The sequence below is a fragment of the Numida meleagris genome, chromosome 3, assembly GCF_002078875.1.
Source record: "Numida meleagris isolate 19003 breed g44 Domestic line chromosome 3, NumMel1.0, whole genome shotgun sequence".
Classification (NCBI taxonomy): Eukaryota; Metazoa; Chordata; class Aves; order Galliformes; family Numididae; genus Numida; species Numida meleagris.
The window spans coordinates 28,146,875-28,173,905 of NC_034411.1; the positions used below are offsets into that span (position 1 = coordinate 28,146,875).

Consider the following 27,031-nt stretch of genomic DNA (forward strand, 5'->3'; position numbering starts at 1 on the left):
TCTACAGAGAAACTATAAAACAACCCAACGCACTTTACAGCCTGGTTTATTGCAATGTATATAGCGGGTCAATCAGACAATAAACAAAGAAAAAAGTCAATTGTAGCTGCCAGGCATATTGGATAAGAGTTACATTCATGCTTGGACAAAGTTTTGGAGTTATAACACTTTTTTTTTAGGAAGTTGTTAGGCTAAGTTCCCAGGGAGGGTGAGTTGATCACCTCTACTGAAATCAGCTGAGTTGCATCAGTAGCAGCCAATGAGAACTGAAGTTGCCAAAATATATTGAGCCTTCAATGCTGCTGTGCTTCTAAGCATTGGAATTGAGAGCATGTTGTTGGAGATGGTGTCATGGTTCAGTAGGATGCCTGTAAGTAATGTATTAGCTATTAATTTTTCTACTCTAGGCAGTCAGATGGTCAGAAATAGTGTAGTGCTGTTTGTGTTTGTCTTGACTCCTGCTATATTGTAGAAATGCCTGAGGACCTGGGGAAGGAGGTGAGGGTGCAATTAGTATTGCATATACACATCTAGGCACTGTATTTAGCTGGAGAAGTGTTACAGGCCCCTATCAAAAGGGTAAAATTGCTAGTGTACTCTCTAGAAACTTGCATAAAAACTGTAAGATAAATTAATCAACTTCTTAATAGGATAAGAAGAACATTTGTTTTCCCGATAGAACATATGGCACTAGCTGAGTTCTCAAGGAAACAAGACTCAAGACATTTCCACTGAAAATGAGCTCAGTTTGCTTATGTGACTTTAAGTCTCTAAGGGAGGGAGGAGTATGGTGTGGAGTAGGCTTGAGGTCTTAAACTAATAGTTCTTATTACAAGTATTTTGTCAGATTGGATGACCAGGCAGGTGAGAGACTTCACTTATGTTACTAAATGCCTGTTTTCAAACATGCTTAGAGCATGGGAGAAATATCTCCCTCAATAGAGCTGCCTCTTAAAACACCAGCGTCATGTGCAGGACAGTCATCTGAAAGAGACAAGGTTTTGTTCACCCCAGGGCTCCTGGGATGACTTTATGTATCTGTTAATGAAGTAATTGCTGGAAACTTAACTGGAATCATTTTAGGGTTTATGAACAGGCAGAATACAGAAGGCTTTTCTTTTTGGGTTGCTTCACACTGAAACCTTCTATTTTAATACTTTTTACAGCTTTACATTTGTCCCATGAAGATGAGTGTGGGGGGGAGGGCAGCTGTTAACTAACCTGCCTATTCCCTTTACTAGACAAGCAAGCAGTTTTTTCTAGTTGTTTTACCAGAGTATACTAGACAATAATTCCTAAGATTGCTCTTTTGTAGATTGACTCTTCCTGTAAGTTATGAGTGAATAAGCGCTAATGGCTTTGAGGAAGCAGTAGAGTGGAAAAAACCTGCTTTCATCCAGGCAATTTGAACTACTTTAATTACTCAGTCACTCTGTCCCTTGTTTACTTACATCCAGGTGCAGATTTTTGACATCCTCACTAGGCTACTAAAGCTTTGCAGCTGAGGGGGTCACAAGACAGTCTTATTCTCCAGTTGTTTAGTGTGGGAACTTCTCTCTACAAGACCCTTAACAAGTTGTTCATGGCTTTCTTGTGCTCTTGAAATTAGGAAGTGTCATTTCAAAATGAAATGCCTTTTGAATGACAACATTAGAGTTCTCCAGTTGTTCCTCACTCCTCCAAACTCAAAGGCCTTGCAGAACATGACCGTAAAGAGCTTCAGCTGCATCTTCCTCTCTAGCTTAATACTTATCAGAAGAAATTCCAGTTTACAGTAGCATAGGTAATTGCAACTTGTAATAACAGAAATAAGAGACTTGGGTTTAGAACTACTAGCTGTGGTAGAAACTGCGTATGTTACTTTCAGAAGCTGGCATGGCAAGAAGAGAGCTGAAAGTGAAGAGCTCAGGTATGAATCTACTTTGTAATATATATGCGAAACCAGTGTGTTTTCACCCCAAATTTTACCCTTCCTTTGTACTTATTATGCTCTGGTGACTTCAGTAGCAAAAAATGGTAAAGATACCCCAAAATGTAAATTATCTAGTATAGAAGACTATCAGGGAGCTCGGTGAGACTTATCTTAAAATCCCTTGTCCAAGACAATTCTCCTGCATAGAAGGGATCTCTGGAGGGGAGACTTCACGATACTATTTCCATATCCTTCATTTATACTAGTATTAAGTGATAGGGGTTGCAATCTCTTAAAAGTACCATATCAAGAAGTCTATTATTGTTTGGATTCTTGAGGATATTGTTGCTCCTAATGAGCTTCTAATTCTCATTAATCAAGGAACTAAATCTTTTGCTGATTTATATTGTTACTGGGCTGCTATCTTTAGAGTTAGCCTTCAATTTACTCAGCCTTCACCCTCCTTTCCTGTGTTTTCCTTCTTTCTGGGTTCCTTGGTGAGCTGTATGATGCATGCTATTAAAATTGGGATAGACACATTGATTCTGTTCTCCATCCCAGTTACTTAAGTGCAAACTGGTTCTGAACCTTTCACTGACCAATCTGAAAATGTGTCTGTTTGCTTCCAAGCTTTATAACTATCCATAGAAGGTCTCTTTTTGTAACCAAAGCCCTGAAGTAAGCCTGGAGAAGAACTTGCAAGTGAGAGCAAATATTAAAATTGCATTTGTAGCTGCTCACTTTAAAACCTGCACTACAGTAAGGAAAAAGGGGAGGAAGAGTGCATAGGAAACAACCCTATAACAGTTTCTGTGCTCTTATTTTGACTGTTGCTTGGCATCACCAATGGTAGTCCAAGATTAGATAGGCATTATTTTAGTATGCTTAGACCAAACCATCATTAAGCTAAGTGCAGCAGGAAGCTGTAAAGTTGTAAAATCCTGAGAGCAAAATAAACAATCTAAACCACCCAGCGCTGCCTATCCACAACAACTGCTGGATGTCAAAGGTCATTTTGAAAAACTTCCCTGTCCTTACATCAAGCTTATCGCATTGCTTTGTGTTCTTAATATGCTGTTTGAAGTTCTAATCACTGTTGCTTTGCAAGAACTGATCAGGAACTGGGTGCTGCATGGCTTTTGTTTCTTGTGTGATACCCAGCGTCAGTTCTGCACACTCCTTTCTCTGTGTGGCTTGAAGTTGGCATCTCTCATTACTGGCCTCTGCTTCATGTCTGTTTCAGGCAAGATGTCTTCTAACAAATACATTGTGCATCATTAGCCATAGTGGAATACCGAAGCTTAATCCCTCCTCTTTCTATATAACATTTATGATGTGATTCCTCTTTCAACAGAACTCTATTGAACCGATTAAGAGGTTATACTATGCTCATAAATCTTCTACTTCTCAGCTGCATTTGATAAATTGGGCTTGGCCATGGCTGGAGAGGCAGCTGACTGCCAATTACAGAATACCCATCCTAAGGGCAGCATCTAGAGCGTGGAATTGAAGGTGGCCAAACCTGTAATTTATATGAAATCTTTGATGCTCTTGTAACCAGTTCCTACAATGCTGCCAGTTTGTTTAACAGCAAGTAGCATCCTCTCATTTGGTCAGTCTCCAGGAAAGATGTCCTACTGCAGAGTAGAGAATGCTGCAGATGTATGTTTCTCTTGCAGCCTTGTGAGCATCCTAGCCAGGCTGTCAAGAGACCAGTGGACATGTATACTGTTATATGCATATACAACAAATAAAGTATGTTCTGATAATCCTGTAAGCTATCAGTCTGATCTGTATATCATTCTTCTTTTTGACAGTAGTGTACATGATCCCAGGCATGGCAAGTAACTTTACAACTTTGATCCAAGGCAGAAAACAAGATCCCAAAATACTGGGGGTGGCCTGAAAGCTTATTTTTGTGACCTTCTAGACTTTGTCTTTCCACCTCTTTTATTATTTGAAAAAATTGAGACGGGCATGAGGAAGGTATAAAAGATTGGATAGATATTAACTCATTCAGTTGAGAAGTATTTTATGGAAGACAAAGTACATGTTGTTGTTCATGTAGATATTTAAGATGAGGGACACTCTGCAGCTGTGTTTCAGTCAAGAGTTCTAAAAATTTAGACAGTGTGTAAGATTACCTTTAGATGTAATTGAAGGGGAAAACTAACTGGCAGCTAGCCCGTGATGTGTAAAGGCACTGTGGGAATTCACCACAAAGCAAATTTTGACCAGGTTTTGTGGTTTAACTCTAATCTTTTGAATAGTATTTTCTACTCCTTACTCTGTACTACAACATGAAAAGGCATAGTTAAAGCTGGCATTAATCTTCCTTTCTTTGCCCTAATCCTTCCAGTGTAGGGCAAGGATTGATAGGCAATTCCATACACTGCTTTTCAAATAAATTTTCACCATTCTTAAAATATATTTTAGTGCTCCTTCTGCTGATTTGTTTCTGTTTCTCTAACTCTGTACATGCATCAGTGAGTCATCCTCTGAAGAGGTAGTGTGGAGGCTTGCAGGATTTCTGATATCTTGTCCAAATTCATCCCTTATGTAAGTCCTAAATTGTCAGTGGGCTGCATCTCATGAAGGATTCTCCGAACAGGTTAACAGAGCTCTGCAACTCTAATATTTTCATCACTGGAGTCCTGTTGAGCCCTGCAGGTAGTTACCAACAAAGTCAGAAATACAAGAGCTGAGTGATACTTCACAATCCTGGAGATGTGGAGTTTAGTGCAAGAGATGGTCAGTATCCTTCAGAATGCAAAAAGGCCATGATTACTTATGTTCTCCTGAACTCCTATTGCAAACTGAAGAGTGTAACTGCACTTTGAGGTGGAAGTGACATTGTTCTTCTGAGACAGAACACAATCCTATCCGAAGAGAAACACTGCTTATTGATGGAGCTTTGCACTGAAAGCTACCAAAGAATCAGTACACACAGCTCTTGGTAGGCTTGTCGTGTTAGTATCTGCTGCAGTGACTAATGTCTGTTGTCACATATTCCCAAAAGGAACAACGTCTCAGGCAGTGAACTCTTAAAAAAGAGACAGGAAGCCTTTGGCATTCTTGTTCAAACAATTTGGCACTTTCTGTGACTATAACACCCCTAAATCTCATTTCTGCCTGGCCTGGAAACAGGAAAGTGAGCCAGAATGGCTGACAGTTTCGAGGCTTGTGCTTCTTTGTCCACACACAGTATCACTACTAAGGTTTGAGATTGCTTTTTAATGTGTCTGGTATCATGGTAAGCTGAGGTAACTGTTAACTACTGATCTATTCAAGACAGTGTTACCAATCCATTTAATCATACAGATAACTCAAACTACAAAGATGATTTAGAACTAATTTTTTTCTTTTCAGTTCAGATAGGTTGCTGTTGTAAATTGTCAGGTAGGAGATATCTGTGCTTAATTTGCAGTGGGCTTGTGTTTAATTTTTCTCCAATAACCGTCAAGTTTTCCCCACGCTTGCACGGGCTATACTTGTGTCAGTGTCTTCTAATTGAAGCAAGTGGCCTGCCCCATCTCATGTTCCACGTAAGACATGGACTGTGTGTAAAGTGGGTCAGTCCACAGGGAGGAAAATGGACTTGTCAGTGCAAGACTCTTTACTTCCCTTAGTGATATTTTGACTTCCTAAACCTTTGGAACCTACTTATCATATCCACTTTCTTACATTAATTATTACTCCAAGCTATTAAAATATATTGCTATTCCAGGATGTCTTTCTTAAGTGTGAAGATGGAACATCACCTCATCTTCATTTTTGAGACAAAATGACCTAAATTGCTGTTTTCTGATGCTTGTGTCAATGCGAGCATGTTTGTGCTTAGGTCTGATGGGTTGGATGTGAAATGGATGATATTTGTTGGGAGGGGGAGGAAAAACAAGCAGTGAAATCATGGTGATGCATTGTTATTCTATTCCTCTGTGAAAATGAGAGCGGTGGGAATCAATTTGGATATAATTTCAAACAAATTAATCTCAGCTTGTTTGCAAGACTCCTATTAATTTCAACTAGAAGAAAATTCCCTTTTACCTCCCCAAAGGAGTTGTTTCAAAATATTCATATAGTATTGAAACGTTTGTAGTGTTTACGTTGCTGACATACCTCTTTCTTTAGTGAATGGAGACAAGATAAATACACAGATGATGAGCCATAACTGATGAAAAGGAAGGAAAGAATTGAAGCAGAAGGATTAAGGAGGAGTGGGGGAGCACTGGGATATGAGTGAATTTAGGCTGAACGTAGGGGGAACATAGAGGACTTTTTTTGTGGGGGGAGTGGTAGTGAGAAATGAAAAAGATGAACAAAGCAGTGTAAATGGAGAAGAACAAATGTCTAACCAACCTAATATTTTTTTTGTTAAAGACATTGCTAAACGTGGCTGCAGAAGTGTGAGATGTTTGCCAGGAAGCAAAGACAGTAAAATTAATGTAGCAGTGATATTATGTTTAGAGACAATAGATGCCCAGTTATCTTCTTTCATACACTCACCTAAATCAGCTGAATTCAGAATTGCATGTTGTGGCTTCAAAAAAAAAAATTCAAGGAAGGAAATCAAAGTGCCAGAGGTCTGCACTGCTTCAAAATGACTTCTGGTGTGTGGGGGTAACAAATTTGGTCTCTGCAGTATGCAGGCTCAGAGCTCAGGGAGAGGAGCTCCTTTCTAACCAGTCTGTTGTTGCACTTAAGCTGAAACTGCTTTTGTTGCAAAAGCCCTTATTTATCACGAACAGGGCTATAGCTCAGAGTAAGGATTTGCTATATCACATAACTTCGATTCTCTAACCTATAACATTATTCTGGTACAGCTTGCATGGAAATCTATAGACTATAATGTAGGTTTCCTGTTATCATGTGGGGAATTCACAACTGAACCTGGAATACTTGCATGCATCTGTTTAAAAAGTATCTGAGCATCAGATATTACCACCTTACTCATGCTGAAGATATTTGAATATTGTGTTAAAGCCAGGTTATAAGAAATGTAAAGTTTTGTACCACAAGTCTGTGTGAACAGCATTTAAAAAGTTAGTTGTGTGTATGCAGTTGGCTGCCTGCCATTTGCCAATTGAATTTTTTTGGGTTGAATTCCTTCAACATGGTAGTTGTTTCTTTTTTGTGTGTGTCAAGTGTCTTCTGCTCTTTGCACTTCCTTGGCACTGAGTCCAGTGAAATTAACAAAGCCAAGGGAACAAGAATGTCTGAAATCTTTGTGGCATTACAGGTGAAGACTTAATTTGTTTTCTCCAGAGAGGCAATCTGGACATGCACATCAGGATCTGTAAGAAGTTAGCTGAAGTGTTAGATGTTTGCTTGCTTTATGGTTGATGGCTCCAAGGACTGCTTGTTTATGTCTTAGGACTGTCTGAAAATGTTAAGAGATTTTTCTGGGTTTTGTTGCTTGAGCACAGATATTACTTGAAGTGGAAACAAAACATTTGAACTACTGAAGTGAATGTGAAACTTTCTGCAGAAAATCTGAATAGAATATGTATGCATAGCTTCAGCCAACTACTATAATATAAAGGCAGAAAACTATTGTCTGTGGAGTTGGGGACAGACTTAACTACTGAAACCAGTGGGGTAGTATGCAGGTAGTGATAGGATTCCTGAGTTCTAGCATAGAGGACGCTTGTACTGGAAAACCTTCCTACTTTCACTAAAACCCCACACAGACCCGTTCAATCTTAAAGCAGTACACAATCTGTATAAAGATGTGTTCATCAACAACATCAAGATATGCTTAAGTTTTTCCCTCCTTTTCTAAAGGAAAATGCTCGAAACTTAAAAAAAAAAAACTGTCATCCATTTGATCATTGCCGTAAATGATCTTGAAATGTCCAGTGCCAGAAAGCTATAAAAGAAGAAAAAAGTTCTTTTGTATTTCTTCAGCTAGTCAAGAAGGAAATAAAATAATTTGCTATTACAATGACATATAAAGGAAACTGCGAAATACTGAAGTGTATGTAGTGGTCTGAACACCTGAAGATCAGATGAGTGCCAGTCTTCTAGATAGTAACATCATGGTCTTTCTCCCTCACCTTACTTACAGTAAGAATGATCTTGTTGCACTGACTTTCCCTAACTATGTTCATGATATGTTGTTAAGCTATTGACCTAAGCAATAATCTTAACTCTCTGTACTTTTCTGGAAATAGTTATATCTCAGGACTTTGAAAGAAAGTGTTAGCAACTGTTAACAAATAGCTAGTTCACAATTTATAGCAATTTTTAATGTAGAATTAATTGTGCTAATGGTCCTGACTGAGATGATGATTGGATAGTATCGTTTGAGATTAGGGTTACTTGGCAGCATAGGATGCTCATGGACAAAATTCTTCATGAATCTGGCTGAGATACGACAGCATAATATGAATGGCTACTTCTATTACCATATACACATACGTATGGACTTGACTCATATTCCTGCTCCCCTTCTTCCCTGCCGGAGAAAATGCAGTATTATGGGGGTACCTGCTTTTGAGTATTGCCCTCAAAAGCTCCTTTGATTACTGTCCTGAGGTTCTGAAGTATAAGGGACCAAACAACTCAAGGTGTACTTCTACACTGTGAGATATAAGCCATGTACAATAGGTGTTGCTCTTTCAAACTATGTACAGTGTTTGAAGAGGGTGGGAAGAACTCACATTTTGCTATAGAAGATAGGTAATGTTACCCAACTCAGTTCATTGTACTTATCCTAAAGCAAAGATTGATACCATTTGATGTAGTTCCTGAAAGCAATCCTTTGCATCACAGATGTACTTCTTTTGGCCACTAACATCTTTCTTGTCCTCCTGCTGAGTCACATTAAGCAAGGTATAAAATAAAGGTCATAATCTGACCTAACTGCCTCCCTTCATCTGAAGGATTGCAGCAGAAGACCTCTGTATCAGGATTCAAGAGGAGCTGAGCAGGGAGTGAATTTACAGAAGGAATACGTGCCTCATTAGGGATGATTAATGTAAAGGAAGAGCTCATTTATCTGCGGACTACAGTGCTGAAGATACTATAGGCAGAAGGGGAAAACATTTGGCTGGAGCAAAGTTCTTCACTGCAAAAGGGAGGGAAACATCAGTAAGTAGTGAAGAATGCAGGAAGATCAGGGACCTTTCTACCATCTGCAGGGGAGCTGTGTTAGAGGCAGAACAAACATGTTCATTACAGGCCTTTAAAGCCTTGTGACTCCTTTTGATTCCATCTCTGGCTGAATAAATATGGACCATCTGCCCACTGGCATAGACATCCAATGGAGCACCTACCACTTCCAAAGTGTTTTCTTGCCCTCATCTTCATCTGCCCAGTTTGCCAATGACCCTGCATCATGCACTGCTTGCTAGCAGTATTTGGCAGTCCCTTTGCTTTTGGACACTGACAAGGGGCTGATGGTCTTATCTGTGTTCACCTGATATCTCTGATGCTTAGGAACCAAAGCATTTGGCAGATGTGATTGAAAAAGGATTATCTATCCTGGCAGTTCTGCAATTGTTATTTCTCCCAAATATTCTTGGGAATGTCTTTGCTAATGCTTTTCATGTATCTCAAGGTATAGAAGTACAGTAGTTATTTCTGGGAAGGCTCACAACTAGCTCTCTGAATTCTCAGCAATGAATCATGATAGAGAAACTGAATAACTGTCTACAGGACACTTTATTTCCGGCATCTGTCTTTATAGTACTTTGCTGAATTTGCTCTTTGTTTAGTTTTTTAAACTAGTGCTTACTGGTGAAGGTGAACTAAAGAGATTAGATTGATCAGAAGCTTGTTAGTATCTCCTCTATATGATTACCGAAGTGATTTAGGGAAATGAATTGGAATAATCCAGGGAATGATCAAAGGAGAAAATAACTACATTAGTGCAACCAAAATGTCTTAGGATGAGTGGTATTTAACTGAAATGAGTCAAATGATGATGTCTTGTATAGTGATGTTTATAGGTGCCCATTTGTTCTTTGTGAAGTTTTCACACAGGTACTATTTTGATGAAGCATTGAGTAGACAAGTTTCCAGAGGCAGTTCATCTTCAAGTGAATTCTGACAGATTCAGCTTAAGGGCATGACCTCTAACCTGGTGAGGCCACTCCAAAAGTGAATCTGATCTTTCTTTTCAGATTATTGTTAGGGGAAAAAATCAGGGCCATTATGTGGGAGAAATTTGTGTTACTGTTGCTATGCAAGTCTCTACTGCTAGTATCTGCAATATGTTACCATATCTTATCTGAAATACTTAAGTATTGGTTTTCTTTTCTTTATAAGTTAAGAGAAGGTTTTCAGGTTGAGAGAAACATGGTTATATGCTTCTTTTAGATTTTTTTGTACTGATATATTTTAAAAATAAGCAATTTACTAATTATTTCAGGAACTTGAAAATACATAGAAACATCCTTCAGACAACTGAAACACAAATATTCTACTGGGAAACTAATTATAAGAAATGCTCTGCTAACTTGGGTCTTAAATGCCTGTTTTGACCTGGTGAAGAGCTCAGTAATGTTGCAATAAATGTGAAAAAATCCTGCAGCTGTTGGTGGACTTGGAGAACACGGAGATGAGTTGAAGAGACTTGAAGCTGGTGGGTTAAGTTCTGCTGGAGCAGCTCAGAAGCATCTGTGGAACCAAAGCCTTTCATACTTCTGTAAGCTCATGCCTGAATAGGTCAGGTAAATATGAAGCAAGATGCACTCTTCTGCTCACCTGAACGTGACAGATAATAGGAACATCACAGTATAGTTGCAGCTTTCAGTTTAAAGATGTCTAATTCGTGACACTGAGGGTTAGCTTTTGTCATGCTGGATCTTGATGGCTGGACAATATAGAGGTCTCAAAGATGGAGCTAGAAGTGCCCTCTGCTGCCGAAGTACTTCAGAGCTTTGGGACTGAGTATTTAGCATGTTGGGACAGAAAAGCATCTGTACGCTGTGAGGAGCCACGTGGCAAGAGATGCTGTATATCATGCATAAAGGACTCTAGCGGACAGGGTACACTGAAGAAATGGGCTTTGCCTGATATTTGTCTGCATTATGCTTAGTCTCAGGCTGCTGCTTCTGTAAGGATATGAGCTTTCATGAGCATCTGCCACCACTAACTAAATCCAATTCCTAATTCTAGAGAGGATATTGGGTCAAGGTGGGTGATGAGGAGCACTGTTGAATTCAGCACATCTCATTCAGCATCTGAACCTGACTGTCTCCTACTGTAAATTTTGTCCTTAGCTCTGGAACTGACTCTTGCTGAGCTGCTCTTTTCTACGCACAAGACTGTCAGCTATTTTTTTCCTTTTCACATATGCTGCTGCTTGATTTCTCTTGCTGTACTGCCTTTTGTTCGTGTAGGTAGCCAAGAGGGATGAGGGGGACAGGTGGATGGTTATCGGTGGTGCAGAGGAAGCAGACATGTTGACTGTAAAACACTATAAAGAAACCAAAAATTCTGCATTTATACTTGAGAGAGAGAGGCTGCTCTTTTTTTTTTCTTAGTAACTGTTTAGCAAACAGCCCCAGAACCAAAGCAAGTGCTAGAACTCAGGAACCCGTTGGCTTTGAGGATTGTTTTGAAATGAAAATAGAAAGGAATTGCAAGCTGTGTGTGTCTCACAGCAGTTCAGAGAAGGATGTGGCCACAGGCTGGGGTCTGGCCCTGCATGCCCCTCAGAGGGTTTCTGTGGTTGTAGAGGGTTTTCCCTTCTGGGGCATTTGGCAGCTGGTGTGCCTTTGGCCAGGGAGCACTGGCTAGAAAGGCCCTGCTTCCATTTCACTTCCAGTTGTTAATTACTGCCAGTGGACTGTCTGCTCAGTTGCTGGCAGCTGTGTGCAGGGCTTCCTGGGCACGTTTAACTGCCAAATGGTTTCTATGACTGTGTAAACTGTTCCTCATGGGCAGATACCAGAATAAAGGAAAGTAATGTTGAGGTATAAGCAAGTGAGGACAGATCTTGTTTAAATATTTCTCTCATACTGCAACACTTAGCATTTCAGAAGGAATGCAGTTAAGCTGTGTGTGGGTTGCGGTGCTTCAGTAGACCTTCCCTGTCACTGAATTTTCTGAGAGCTGCCAGAAACTATGAATGTGTGAGAGAATTTTGTACTTCCTATACTCTCCTCACCTTTCATAAGCCAACTGAAGGCTGAAAGAAACAGATCTGATACGATACTTTGTGTAGGGAAACAAGGAAAGACAACTACATGGTTCCTTTAGGAAACAGCTGTTAAAATCTGGAGTATTTTTCTGCTATGTATAGTTTTTTCCTTTTGAATTCAGGTAGAATCTTGGCATTGAGTTCCCCAGCCTGAGTTTATGCTGCTGAAAAGATTCTCCTTTGTCCTCTTCCACCTTTCTTTCCTTTCTGTGAAATGGGAGTAGATCAGATATTTGCATCCTTTCTTGTTCAGACTTTGCACTATTCTATGAACTCATACTTTTTTGCTATTTTGTTTTCCAACCCAAATCTTTTCTATTTATATGGATTAGTCTTTTTTTTCCAAGCAATTGCTCACTCTTAGCACTACTGAGTCTCTTCTAGTTAGGAGATGTCTTGACATGGGCAACACACTATTCCAGGGAAGGCTATGCTGTTCTAAGTTCTGCATCTGAGGGAGACATAATAGCCTACACAAGATAAACAAAAGAGTTCAAAATTGGATGTGACCCAGAAAACTGAGCCAAATACCTTCTGCTTCAGGGAAACTTGGATTCAGATCTGAAGTCTTTTGGCTTGTATTTGGAGCGTGGTCAGCAATTACTTCCACAACTGCTGAGCCCAAGCAAAAATTTAGCAGAGGGTTATATGTGGCTCCTTTAATCTGCTTTAGAAAACTGTCCATTCCTGTGTTAGCCAAGGACTGAGGAATAATAAAGTCACCTCCAGCTCCTTAGATCTTACATGGAGTAGAACTCCCTACACTAGAAGAAGCTTCCATTTGCTTTTCTTGTGTGAGCTTACCCCCTTGCACTGTCTTTATTTCCTGTGTTTTGTCAGTCCACTTAATTTGTAAACAGAGCTAGAGGTCTGTTGGAGAATAATAAATCCTTGGTATCGTGCCCTTCCTCCTGTGAAGGAGCATTCTGTTCCTGAACCCTTGTGTTACCAAGTAAGTGAAATCTTCAAGAGAAGGTAGTGTTTATATCTAAAGGTGTTTTGCTTTCTTCATGGGGAAAAAAATCTAGAAGAAGAAACTCCCAACTGACTTGATAAACATTGAAAACTGAATACAGTAAAGGAGATAGCAAGGACTGGAGAGAAATGCAGGATGTCAGAGATAGAAGCTTGAACATGTTACTACTGAAAAACATTTTTATTTCTTGCTAGATCTTTCTCTTAAATCCCAACAAGCTAGAGATGAGAGGAAGTGGTGAGCTATCTCTACTGGGCCCTACCAATAACAGAGCATCACTTTCTCAGCTCTGATACTGAAGCATTGACAGGAATTTGCTTTTGTCACATTTTTTTTTGTCCTCTGAAACATGTTCCCCACTGCTTGCTATGTTTTGAGTAATACTAGTGGAGCTGTTGGTGGGGATACTTACAAGTGTGAAAGAGGAGTTGTGATTACTTATAGGATGCCCATATTCTTACCTTGTTGTTGTCACTTCTCATATAAATAAGGAGTCATATTAGCCTTATAACTGAAAGACTAGTTTATCATATAGCCTTGCCCCCTACAATTTCCACTAGAAAACATGGAAGAGAATGGAAAGCAAAGTCTGTTAGTAGCTGAAACTGGAATTTTGTGTTGCCAGAAAATGCCTAAGATCTTAGGTGTAGGAATATTTGTTGAGCTAATACCATTTTCTTGTTCAGAGAAAGCACAGAGTCAACATTCCTAGAAGAGAAAGCCTGGATACTAGAACTGCATAAGGAAGACATTAGAGAACTCCAAAAACTAAAATGTGGTGAAGGTCTTCATTTGTAATGTTTCCGTAAAGGCTTCACACTGCAACAGAGGTTGTTGCATTAATCTGCTGGCTCAGAAGTACCTTATTTAATTTCATTTTGGTTGCACAAGCTTTGGGCAGGGCCAAACTTTCTACTACATTTTCAGTGGCTGCTGATACCTGAAGTAGTTTCAGGTATCAATGTTTTTCCTAATTACTTTTGAGAAGTGAAATTATTTCCTCAGGAGAAGATAATACACTAAGAAACTCCTCATCAAAGAGTGCCTAGGCAGATATACTAGGAGTAGACCAAGGAATTAGTGGCAGAAACAGCCCTTTCCTCCTGCAAAAAAAACTTTAGATTTAAGGACAAGTTAAAAACTGAATTTATCACCTTTAGTATTTCTTTATTGGTACTGCTGGACTCTCCTCCAACCTATTGCTTGGGACAGATCCACTTTCCATTCCATGGGACCCTCCCCCATAGCCATCTTCTTACATGAGGATGTCCCCCTGGACTCATGCTCTTCACAGCCCTCTCCTGAGGGCTTTCTATGAATACATGTAATCCACAACAAAACAATTTAGACTCAGAATCAAATTCCCTCTCAAATTCCCCGCTCAAGTAAACAGTTTAACTGGGTTTTTTTGGCTGTCCTTGCTTCCAGGCAGTTGGTACTTAGCCTTTATATTTTTTATTGCAAGGGAAATACTTTTTCCATGGTTGTATTTTCTCAGTGGAAGCTGAGATTGCCTATGTAGCGCTGAAAAACTTGCACTGGTGATTCAAGGGACTATGGCTTTTTTTTAGTAACAGTTGAGCAGACTGTGGTAGCTCCAGGCTGTAGTTGAAGTCCAGAACAGGAAGCAGTGGTGAAAGGCATTGTTTAAATATACCCTTGTTTTCTTTTTACCCCCTACCTGGTAATACCTTATTTCTTGAGGCTGAGATCTTTCCCTTTCTAATGAATCTTTGTGTAGATCAGAACCTTTTGGATTAGCTGCACTTTCTGTTGTCTAAATTCACAGCAGAATCTTTTCCTCTGGGGGCTTTTTTGTCTCATTTTACTTCCCCGCGATAAGGGTTGCGAAGGCTTTTGAAATTCCACAATGCCATGGTGTAAAATATCCCATAGTCAAGAGCAGAACCTGGTAATCCTAATTCCCAGTCTCTTAGAATCTTCATGCTAAGACCTTGAAAAGTAATCCTAAAGGTATCTTGCAGATTAGAGAAGCTAGACTTCCACTTAACATAACAGCCCCCCCACCCCTGCAGATTTACAGTGTAATTCCTTAAAGGAAAGCATTTCATACATATTAAGCATAAATGTTGTAGGTCACAAACACAAACTGATTTTGGTATGGCAAAGAATGTTCACAATAATCTTTGGAACTGATGGCCATAAGAAATAAATGACTAGCAGTATTAAATTAGGAGTTGGGCTTCATCATTTAGTACATTTATTTGTTGTTGCCCTGTGGAGCATAACTTGTTGGACTATTCATTTTATATTGTATTCACAGCAGGTGGATTTTTATTTTTGGTTAGTTAAAGTTCCCAATTTGCCATTGATTCTATTTCAATATCTTGACAGATAGCCTACATGTAGATGTTTACTTATGGAAGCATGTAGGTTAATATTCTTGGACTCCTGTTTAAGTATTTTACTTAGTTATTTGTTAGCTCTGTTGCCTGAGTGATTAACAAGAAATTGTGGAAAAATAAACTGAACTGCAGATAGGAACTTGCAAATGAACCAAGAGATGAGTTTGTGAATTCATGAGGAAAGGGAAGGAACAAACTTTTTCATGTGGGAATACTTTAAAGTTGGTACCTTTATAAATGCCACACAACTGTGTATTTGCTGTGTATTCAGCCTTATCATGATTGGTGTTAACTATGTCAGCTATTTAAAGAACGATCTCCTGTTTTCATGCTTGAAGCCTGGTGTTACTTGCTGTTCAAACTGAAGACTGTATCTCAGCCTTAAATATTTGTTTATTGTCCTGCATGTTATGTGTTGCATTGTTTCTTAAGGATGGTGGACCTAAGGTGTTATGATGAGAAAGGATAATTGGCTTCTTAATAATATTGCTTGCTTGAGGGGTGGTTAGTTTGCATCTGTTCTGAAAACGTTGAAGCATGTCAAATAAGTGCAGTTTTGGAGAAATTGCTTTTCCTGGTGTGATAGCTTTTCAGTGGATAAACAGTTTTCTGTTCTTCAAAGCTGAGCACTTTACGCCAACCCCATATTCCAATAGGAATTAAATATTTAAATCATCTTTTCATTCTTCACTTAGTACTGGAGAGATAGACTTGATAGTCAGGCTTGCGTGAATGAATTTGTTTGTTCTCAGTTATGTTGCTTGAACTGGCTATGAATGCTATCAAGCTGGGTCCTTGAACAGCAGAATGTAAATTGTCGTCATGTATTTTGTCAGTTGCCAGTGACATATCTAGAATCAGAGAACCATAGGATTTGGAAGGGACCTGGTGATAATACAGTCCAACCCCCCTGGCAAAGCCTGTTCCCTTCAGTAGGTTGCACAGGAGTGTCCAAGCAAGTCTTGGATATCTCCAGAGAAGGAGACTCCACAACCTCTCTGAGCAGCCTGTTCCAGTGCTCTGTCATCCTCACAGTAAAGAAATTCTTTCTCATATTTGTGTGGAACTTCTCGTGTTGCAGTTCTTGCCTGTTACCCCTTGTCCTTTTTCTGCACACCACTGAAAAGAGCCTGGCTCAATCCATTTGACTCCTACACTTTAGATATTGATAAATGGTGATGAGATCACCTGTCTTCTCCAGATTGAAGAGTCCTGGGTCTCTTGCCTTTCCTTGTAGATCTCTAGGTCCCTCATAATCTTTGCAGCCCTCTGCTGAACTCTCCTTAGATTACTGTTTTTTGAACTTGGGAGCCCAGAATTAGACACAGTACTCCAGGTGTGGCCTCAGCAGGGCAGAATAGTGGGAGAATTAACCTCCCTTGGCCTGCTGACCATGTTCTTTTAAATGCACCTGTCAATGGTTTATGGGCATTAGGCCTGATTCCGTGACGAAGGGGATGGGGGACCCATGGGCCCATGTCCTGGGAAAAAGGGGAAAGGGGAAAAGGGTAAGGAGATGGCCCTGAGAGCAAAGAACAGCGGCAACAATCTGAGGAGAAACAAATTAATTTACTAAATAAAATATCGGAATGCAAAACAACACACTATAATACAATATAATTACAATTTAAGCTGATAAATCCAATACAGAGAGAGAGAATGTCCCAAAATTGAGGTAGGCCTTACTCTACTACCGACGATAAAACGGCTGGAGAGCGAGGTGCTGCCAAGACGAGAGACGGTGGAAAAAGGGGCGAGGTCTCGTGATCTGCAAGTTTTTATACTGCGAGCTTCTATCTTTTCCCTCCGGCTGGAAAATGCTAACAGAGGAGCAAAGTACTGTGGGGACTGTAGTAGTCCTTCTCTTCTGAGAACTAGGTATGTCCACTTCATGATGTTATGCTGTGGAATACCAATAACCGAAAATCACAAAACCATGACAGCACCCCAGGACACAATGGACCTTCTCGGCTAGACAGGCACACTGCTGAGTTATGGCCAATCTGTTATCCACCAGGACACCCAAGTCCTTCTCAGAGCTCTTTTCTAGCAGGTCATCTGCTGAAGTGTACTGATGCATGTGGTTATTCCTCTCCAGGCACAGGTTCACATGCTTGTTGAGGCCATCAGGTTCCTCTCCGCCTAGCTCACCAGCCTGTTTAGATCTTGTTGAATGGTAGTGCAGCCTTCTGGTGTGTCAGCTGCTCCTTCCATCTTTGTATCAGCAAGCTCACGGAGTGTGGACTCTATCTGTTTATCCAAGTCATTGATGAAGATGTTGAACAAGACCAGACCCAGCACTGACCCCTGGGTAACACTGCTAGTTACAGGCCTCCAGCTAGACTCTGTGCTGCTGATCACAACCCTCTGAGCTCTGCCAGTCAGCCACTTCAGTTCACCTCACTGTCCGGTCATCTATTCCACGTTTCATTACAAGGTTGTTGTGAGAGATGGTGTCAGAAACCCTGCTGGAGTCAAGGTACACAACATCCACTTCTCTCCACCTTCTCCCCAGCTGGTGATGATATCACAGAAGGCTGCCAGGTTAGTTAAGAGTGACTTCCTCTTGGTGTATCCATGCTGACTATTCTTGATAATCTAGTTCTTTTGCACTTCTGTGGTCATGACATCCAGAATAAATCCAGGGTTGCAATCCTACTTATTGCCTTGCCTCTTCAGTACAAGATGCTAAACACCACTATCTCATGGTCACTGCTTCCCAAGCTGTCCTCAGCCATGACATCTGCAAGAAGCTGGAATGGGATGTTCTTCAGGTGTATTAGTTGTGAAGTGTAGAGGCTGATTTGGTCCTGGCAGCACAAGCACTCCCCTGTTTCTGAAGAATGGAATTATCTGCTAGAAGCAATCACATAACAGCATACTTTTCCAGTCTGGCTTACTAGTTTGGAGTGCTTTTATTCTACACAGCAAATATCCATCAGAGCATTCATAGAACTGTTCCTCTCAATAGTGTGGTGCCTCACAAAAACCTGCTTTGCTGTACTGTCTGCTTCAGAACCACAACTATAAAGGTAGTAAACTCATCAGGATATGATGGCCAACATGTACCTCTTTTCTGCAGTCCTAAGTACTGAACCAGTGAGAGAGAGGAAAGCATGAAGAGCTTACTAGCCTAAAATAATCTTTTCTAGTAGGAGGGAGGAATTCTCTCTGAGGAGAGTTCCAAAGCTCTCATAGCGTGCTCACTTTAGGAGATGATTTTTGTTAACTTTAATACTATGAAATATATATAGGGAACAGAGTTGGTATGTGCTCACTTACAAAATGAGTGTGACTGCATTGCCTCCTATATGAAGGCAGAACAGTAAGGAAGATAGCGAGATGGAGCCAAGCAACAGCATAGGGCTTATTCTTTGCAAACCAATAGTTCTTTATCTTGATAGCTCTGTTAAAATATTCTTAGTCAGTTTTCAGTTCAGTCCAGCCCTTTGCAGACAATGTTTGTTAAGCTGATTAAGTGAAGCTACTGGAGGCCCTGTGAGGAGAAGGAAGGTGTGGGAGCCTGAAGGGGTTTTGCACCACTAATGACAGCACCTGGCAGCTGATTGTCCACCAGCCAGAGCTAATCCCTCTGCAGGCAAGGAGACAGCAAGACTTTATCAGGCACTCTGTGTCATGGCTCTGTCAGCAGATCAGGCAGCAGGGAGGGATGTGACAGGACACTGTCATAGGTAGGAAGGTGAGGACAGATGTGTGTGGCTGGATGCAATTAGCAAACTCTCTCCAAGAGTTTCCAGCACTGGAGAGAGTGGCAGCCAGTGAACTTCCCCTGAGGGGAAAGATGAGGAAGACTGAATGAATTACTGTGTGGTGCTGAGCCACCTGCCAGGTTAAGCCACAACACTTGAGCTCTCACACAACTACTTTGTCACTGACAATCAAAATGGAGGATTAAAGCTGCTAATAATCCTTGATGAATATTTGCTACTCAAATATCAACAAAAACAATTGGGATATTCCACGTAAATGTTTACTAAAGTTCCCAAAGGTAATTCCTACAACAGTATTTAATACTTAGTACTTTATTGCTTAATAATCTGTAAAGAAAATATAAAAGGTTCACAGAAAGTTGCTTCTTGCTGAAAATAAAGATAAGTGATTTTAAGATAAGGAGTCATTTTACTAGCAATCAGTATTAGAAGGGTGGAAATACTGGGGGATTTTGACTCTGTTAACAAAATAGTGCTTGCTTCCCTGGGCACAGAGCATGGAGAAATAATGACAGTCAAAAGCAAGTCACCTCTTTGAATGATCGCTGGCTTAAGCTTTCCACAGTTGGTCCAGGACTCCTCTGATCCTGTGATGACAAATTCTGGAGAGGACTGAATGATTCAAAAATGAACTTGGGTTGACTGGAAGTGAGTCCCTTGGCCAGGTGAGATTGTGACACTCTGCCGCTGCCCCAGCTGCACAGACCTTGTTGTGTGAGACCTGGTGCTGTAAATCTCCTGCTGCTAGAATCAGTTAAAATCTGTGCAGCAGAATTAAACTGTGTGGGGAAAGTTAAAGTGTCCAGAAAGGCTGGAGCAAGTAGGAATTGGTCAGGGCCATCTATGACACTCAAATTGCAGAAAAACTTACTGTAGAGATTCTGAAGTGAAGTAATCTGACAAGATCAGTATCTCAGGATCTACCTCAAGGTGGGGGGGGGGGGGGGTGGAGGGGAAAGGATGTGAGAAATATCTGAAGTAACACCGTAACACCTGAAGTGTAATTATGAGTATCAGACCTGCTCTTTGAAGAGTCTGGTTGCAAATTAGTTTGGAGAAGAGAAGGCTCCGGGGAGACCTCATTGTGGCCTGCCAATACTTGAAGGGAGCGTATAAACAGGAGGGGGATCGACTGTGAGGGTAGATAGCAATAGGACAAGGGGGAATAGTTTTAAGCTGAGACAGGGGAGATTTAGGTTAGATACTAGGAGGAAGTTTTTCACACAGAGGGTGGTGACTCACTGGAACAGGTTGCCCAGGGAGGTTGTGGATGCCCCATCCCTGGAGGTGTTCAAGGCCAGACAGGACGTGGCTCTGGGCAGCCTGGTCTAGTGGTTGGCGGCCCTGCACTTAGCAGGGGGGTTGAGACTTGATGATCTTTGAGGTCCTTTTCAACCCAGGCCATTCTATGATTCTATGAAATAGGCATAAATGGATGAGTTTAAGATGTTCTGCATAAACAATAACATGTTGCTGAAAGGTTGCTTATTTCTATTAAACCAGAGCTCTAGCAATCAAAGGGAACTGAGTGCAAAACTTCTATATCATTAGAGCTACAAAAACACAGCTGTGAAGTTCCCTTTTCCTTCTGTCAGCAGAAAAACTCTGGAAAACACTTAATGTGAGCTTGTGTCAGAGCCCTTACCATCCCCACCTGGAACTGAGTTCCTCCATGCAGGAATAATTGCATCCATTGACATCCATTGATGCATGCTGAACATTGATGGAGAACTGTTGAGTCATGGCTTAAAGCACTGATTGAGCACCTGGAGGAAAGACCCAGCCAGGCCTGGGAGCACAGGTGGAGGCAATTCATTGAGTGACCAGGTCACTCTTAGGGCTCATTTAAGGGCTGACTGCCCCTGAGGAAGGCGCTCTTTCGGAAGATCCTTCCTTGGTGAAGCTTTTCCCTGTGAACCCAGAATCTTCTGATACAGGTGAGCGATCTTCCTTTACAGCACCTTTCTATTGTGCTGGTCCTTCCACCTCTTCTGTAATCCCTTTTCTGTTGTGTTGATCTTTCCCGATTGCTACAAGAACAAACAGTGGGTGTGAGCATAGTGAGGTGATGAGTGGTGCTTTTCAGCAGTGATGGCAGCAATGTGAAAGAGAAGCCATGTTCAGGATGGCTGTGCAGATTGTTATGAGCTCAGCGTGCAGACTTCGGTTCGTAGCTGGTGCAAATGTATAGCTAATGGTGATGACTGTGTTGAAAAATAGGTTTGTAGCTGAGAATTTGCTGTATCAGAGTGTTGTTGTGCACTTTGTATCTGAAGCTTCCATGAAAATGAATAGCAGGCATTATTTTTTTTTGGAACAACCTACATACTATTTTGTTAGAACTATTGCAGAATTATGTAATAGAAACAAGTATACAATAAATAGAATGTGTTGGCAAACCATTCATTTCTCATAAAACTGAAGAGATTTCGGAGACTTTAGGCAAAAGATATAGATTGGGATACTTTCATTGAATATCACCTCTATAAAAGAGATAAATGAAGTGTATTGGGCTTACATAGCAAGGCTTAGGAGAGAGGAGTAAAAAATGTAAGAGAAACAGCCCTGCAAGCACTGAAGTCTGTGCAGGAGGAGCTCCAGGCCTGGAGCAGTAACTTTAGCCCAGGAAAGACTCATGGTGGAGCAGGCTGTACCTCTGCAGCCCACAGGCACTGTATGGAGCAGATTTCTGTGTGCATGCCATGGAGGGAACCCACAGTACAGCAGTAGATGGGGCCTGAAGGAGGGCGTACCCCATGGAGAGCTCCTAAAGGAGCAGGCTGCTCTCAAAGAATGGGGCCTGGGGTAAGAACCCATGTTGGAGCAATTTGGGAAGATATGCGTCCTGTGGGAAATGCACATGGGATCCGTTAAGGAAGAACAGTAATTAGTGAGTGATCTCCCTGCCCTTAGCTCAATTCTTGAGCTCTTTTTTGTTGTATTTTCTTCCTCCTCCCTCTTTTGAGGAGGGAAAGAGCAACATGAAGTTGTTAAGTTTAGCTAACATCAGGGTGAAACCACCACATCAAGATAATTTATCTCTTTTCATTGACAGAAATTCGATACAATATTTAAAAAATGTGAAGGGAAATAGGATACAAAATCTCACTCATTCTATGGGAAACAGTGGCCTACTCACCATTTGTACCTAAGAAATATGTGGAAAACTTAATTTACTGGAGCTCAGTGATGTGACTTCTGAAGCCAAGTAAGTGCTTTGAGAAGTTCCCCACTGAATTTCCAGTTTTCATTCTGAGTCTGTTCAGATTTTCTGAATCTGTTTTCTTGCCAGTATGAGCAAGTAAGTGCTATTGACTTTGAGTATCAAAAAAACTTCCAATCTGTTACCTTGTTTTAAAAAGAAAGTTCAGATTATAAATAAATAGAGCCAAAGACAGAAAATCACAGTAAAGTGCTTGCTGTTGCTGCTGTGAAAGAATCAAGAACATAACTATGTCTGGTACTGGACAGACATGAAGTCTATTAAGCTCAGGGTTGTGATTCTCTCATTGAAGATAAAAAGTGCTTTATTCCAAGATAATTTAATGGCAGTAAATGGAGGCGAAGGTCAATGTAATATTATCACACAAAAAAGAGCTATAGATAGATCTGCTTAACATTCTTTTCTGTTCAGGCCTTCCTTTTCATTTATACCCTATTCAGGGCCATGATAACTGAGCTATTAGTGGACATACATAGCTCATCATTTAAACTTGTTCCTTTATCCGGGCACGGGACAAGTAAAAAATTATATCTTTTTAAAAAAAGTGCTGTGGGGCTGATCTAGATAAATGTTTATTTGCCTTATGTATGAGTCATAACTGCTATTCTAGCAGCACATATGTGGTTAAATATGATGTACTGGAAAAAAGTGGCTATATATTTTGTATATGGAGGCCACATCTTACCACTGCATTTGAGTACTCAGAATGAGTCAAAGATGCGGATGATCTGGTTGGCTGTGGGTTTTGTGGACTAAATGATGGCCAAGTTTTTCAATTTAGAGAAGCTTCCAGTGCTTTCTGTTAGGATATGCTCTGGGACCAGAGCTGCTTAACAAATTAAGCTGTGTCCACAAAACCGGAGAGTAACATCATACCATCAGATGATGTAACAGATTTCATCAGAGTTTTATTAAATAAAAAAAAATTAAGATGGATGAGAAGAACTGCGATAAGAACAGGCTGATATGAATAAATGGGTGAGGAATCATCAGGATGAGTTTCGTGTTAATATTTGAAAATGAAAATGTGGATGGGTAGACTGAAGTTGGAGGTAAGTCTGTATAACTAAATAAAATTAAGAGAATATCAATTTTTTCAGATATTTACACAAAATACCATAATGATCAAGACAAGTTGAAAAAGCAACTACGCAGATGGGAGTGATTGGGAAGGAAACAACCAAAACAGAATATGTTGTTACTTTGTGCTATAGGTGTGCGGCATTCCCACATCTTGTATACTATGTAGTGGTGTTCAGGTTGTAAAAGGATGCTCTAAGTCACAAAATAAATGACTGAGATATACATCTACAGAATCAGAAGGAACATGACAGGAAAAGTATGAAGGATAATAAATAACCGTTCCATTTTCACAAATGAAGAAGCAGGGGAAAACTGAGAAAATAGCAAGGTTTAAAAAGGTTTAAAAGAAGTTTTCAGTGCTCTTCTGTGAACACAGACCCTGAATATCATATTTCAAGAAACGGGATCATATCCTTTAGAACAGTAGTTATACTCAAGACTGGTCTGAATTCATTTTGCCCAGAATTTGGGCATTAATTAAGTCTCAGACTTTTCTTTTGGACTAGGCACTCCATAATAAGAGTGGATTTTTTGAAATAGTTGGAGGATACCATAGGACAAAGAAATAGTGAGAGGTTACTACACGGCTGATGATGACACATGCTGTGAATTGTTATGCAGACACTCAGCATAACCCAGAAGAAAAATCTCATGGCATTTATTTCACTGCCCATCTTTTTTCTCCTCTTTTGTTATAACATATTAACAGAACAATCCCTTGAGGAAGGTTCCTCATAGGAAGATTCCTCATAGAAATCCTCTGTGTTCTTTGTCTCTTCTGTTATTTTCCTTTCCAATGTGAAAAGCACTTCCATACTCTCAAGGAGCTGACCCCATCTGGAGGTTCTTCAGCTTTTAGACAGACTCTGAGGTGCAATAGACTTACATTCCCTGTTAGGTCTGAATTCATCCAAATCATTTTTTCTAATGGAGACAGAGAAAAGCTGCAGCTCATTTCCTTATTTATGTAGCTGCCTGTTTCAACACCTTTTTTGTAACTCTTAGATGGAAATGCAGTTGGTCTCATTTTTTTCCCCTTGGTTCTGCATCTGAGGTCAAAGGGAAAACCTATTCAGGCAGAACAGCAATCACCAGAACAGTGACTGAGTTTTTAAAAGCACACTCCAAACCCTGAAGAGTTCAGTGTTATTCTATAACACTACTACTACTTTTCATCAAAATGAGCTCAAATTTTTCTGTAGTTTAGAAGGAGTAGTATAAATTTACACCTGTTGAGATTCTAGTCCTGAGTTTCATCTCCACTAACGCTCCTCTGTGCACTTAACTTGTTGGAAGGAATGAGCAGGCAGTATGGAAGAGATGTGCACTACAACTGTTTACAACTGATTAAGAAATAGCTCCAGTGGATAATTAAGACACCCCACTTCTTTTATGTCATAAATGTTAACTTTTAGCTGTAATAGATTTCTCTGAAGAAAGATTTCAACCAGCAGTGCAAAACAGATTGATGTGTTATAGCTCACATACAATATTGTCTGGCACCACTGTTGTAAGCATATTTATAGACTCCATAACTGTGGTTTTATTTTTCCTTTGTTCCTTGTCCTATTCCTTGCATCTTTGTTGCACATGCACAGGAGGCCCAAAGAATAATAATATTAAAAAAAATCCTCCCTGACCTGTCTGAACACAAAATGTACTATAAGACTACGATATAATCTTCTAGAATAGAAAATGTTTTCAGGTCATGAAATATTACTAACATATTGTAGGTCAAAAGTTGATTCAACTCTTTTGTCATGTGGCACCTTAATGCTAATAAAGTTTCATATTTTATGTAGTTACTTTTGTACATTTGTAACAGCCAGCAATACTGTAATGAACAGCGCCCATGCATTTTCAGGTCAATGCAAAAGGGCTTTTATTTTTTTTAGCAATTGTTGTGAACCGGTCCTACAGCTAAGCAACTGAGTTTTGCCCAGGGGCTGTGAAAAGTGGAACCAGAACACTGCTGTGAGTAACAATAGGTGCCCAGAAGGAGACCCAAGCTCTGTAAAAGTAGCAAATTTGAGTGACGTCCAGAATGGCCTCTGCGTGGAAGAATGTTCCACCTCAGTTCTCCTGTTCTCCTGTGCCGCTCTGGAAGCGGGGTACTTCAGTCCATTTGAGATCTGCAGCCTTGAACCTCCCTTGTGTGGAAAGCCTGGGGAAGTTCTGATTTTGGTGATCAAGAGCGTAGGAACAGCTTTTTTTACACAGCTGTATATTGCTGAAGAACTGTTACTGAAGTGGCGCTTTTACAGTCAAGAAAACTACATTTAGATGTTTTGGATTGGATTAAACACTCTGAAACTTACTGTATGTTCCAGTAAATCAGTAGTCTCTGTCATGAAACTGAAAATTTGAAGTAGTTATTCTGTATGTAGCTAATAAAAGCGGATTTAACTTGTAGTACATAAGCTTAAGTAGCCATATTGAAAATACTGATTCACTGCAATATTGAGTTTAATATTTGCAAGTAGAGACATGATGGAAACAAGCAATGAATTGCTATTTATCATCACCGGTGTATTATTTGTCTGGAAACTGTATGCTGCTGTCCCATGCTAGATGCAGTTTGATTTGAAAGTGGAAATGTACTAGTGGTTAAATTGAGGGATTTTCAATTACCTTTCCAGTAGAAGTGCTCATCATTGATTGAGGTGAGGGGGTTATCTGCTCAAATGTCTATCTCTTCAGAACATGATTTCCTCTCCACAAATTCCTTCAGAATCCTTGTCCAGAGTCTGAGCTGAAAGAGGAAATTTGTGTTAAGTATACAAAATTTTAAATATCCCAAACCAGCTACATCAGTATGGAAATTAATTCACCCTCAGCTAAAGAGAAAGTAAAAAATCCAACTCTGAATTTCTTGTGACCAGTTAAAACAGATTTGTTACGTAACTGTGGGACTGCATGATTTTACGCCTATCTGATAATTATCAGCTTTTCCTTCTGGCTAATAGCCTGCAATTTTTTTCCCCTTGCTCCTTGCAGGTGGTACTTCAAAAGTAGCAATAATACTCTTTGTTTATAATGTAGACTTTGAACATTGCTGATATCTTCCTCTGCTCTCAGTTGTGTGTTTGTACATCCCATTTTTTCTCTTTAGTGTAGCTATTTACAATTTAGATTGCACCCTGTCATGGTTTTGTGATTTTTTTTTTTGTTGTTGTTGATATTCCACATCATAACATCATGTAAAGCACTGGGATTTAACGAGTGAATGTTCTGGTTCTGTGGACTGCCGTTTCTGGGTGCTTGGCTCTCCTGGGGGAGGGGAGGACCTGCATTGCCCAGGGTACTTTGTGCCCCCAGGGGAAGGTGGAGCTGCGTCGCAGGCACTCTCTCTTTGTTCCCTGCAGAGGAGCACATGGTCCCCGGGCAGTTTACAGAGTAAGGCCTCTGTTTTGGACACTCTCTCATTTTGATTTGTTGGCCTCAATTCCAATGGTATTGTGTTGTATTGTGTTATTTTGAATTCTGATATCCTATCTAGTAAACTAACATTCCTCCTGAGATTGTTTTGTTGCAAAACAGTTTTTTGCTGCTGTTTTGTTTTAGGCCTGCCTACTATTCCCCTACCCTGC

The 27,031-nt window shown here is 40.3% G+C and overlaps 1 long non-coding RNA gene across 1 annotated transcript; it reads left to right on the plus strand.

The window, feature by feature from the left end:
* Window positions 304-26,513, plus strand: LOC110397067. The gene is made up of 3 exons (XR_002437516.1): window positions 304-370; window positions 1,868-1,909; window positions 25,337-26,513. It is a non-coding gene; the product is annotated as an uncharacterized LOC110397067 (long non-coding RNA).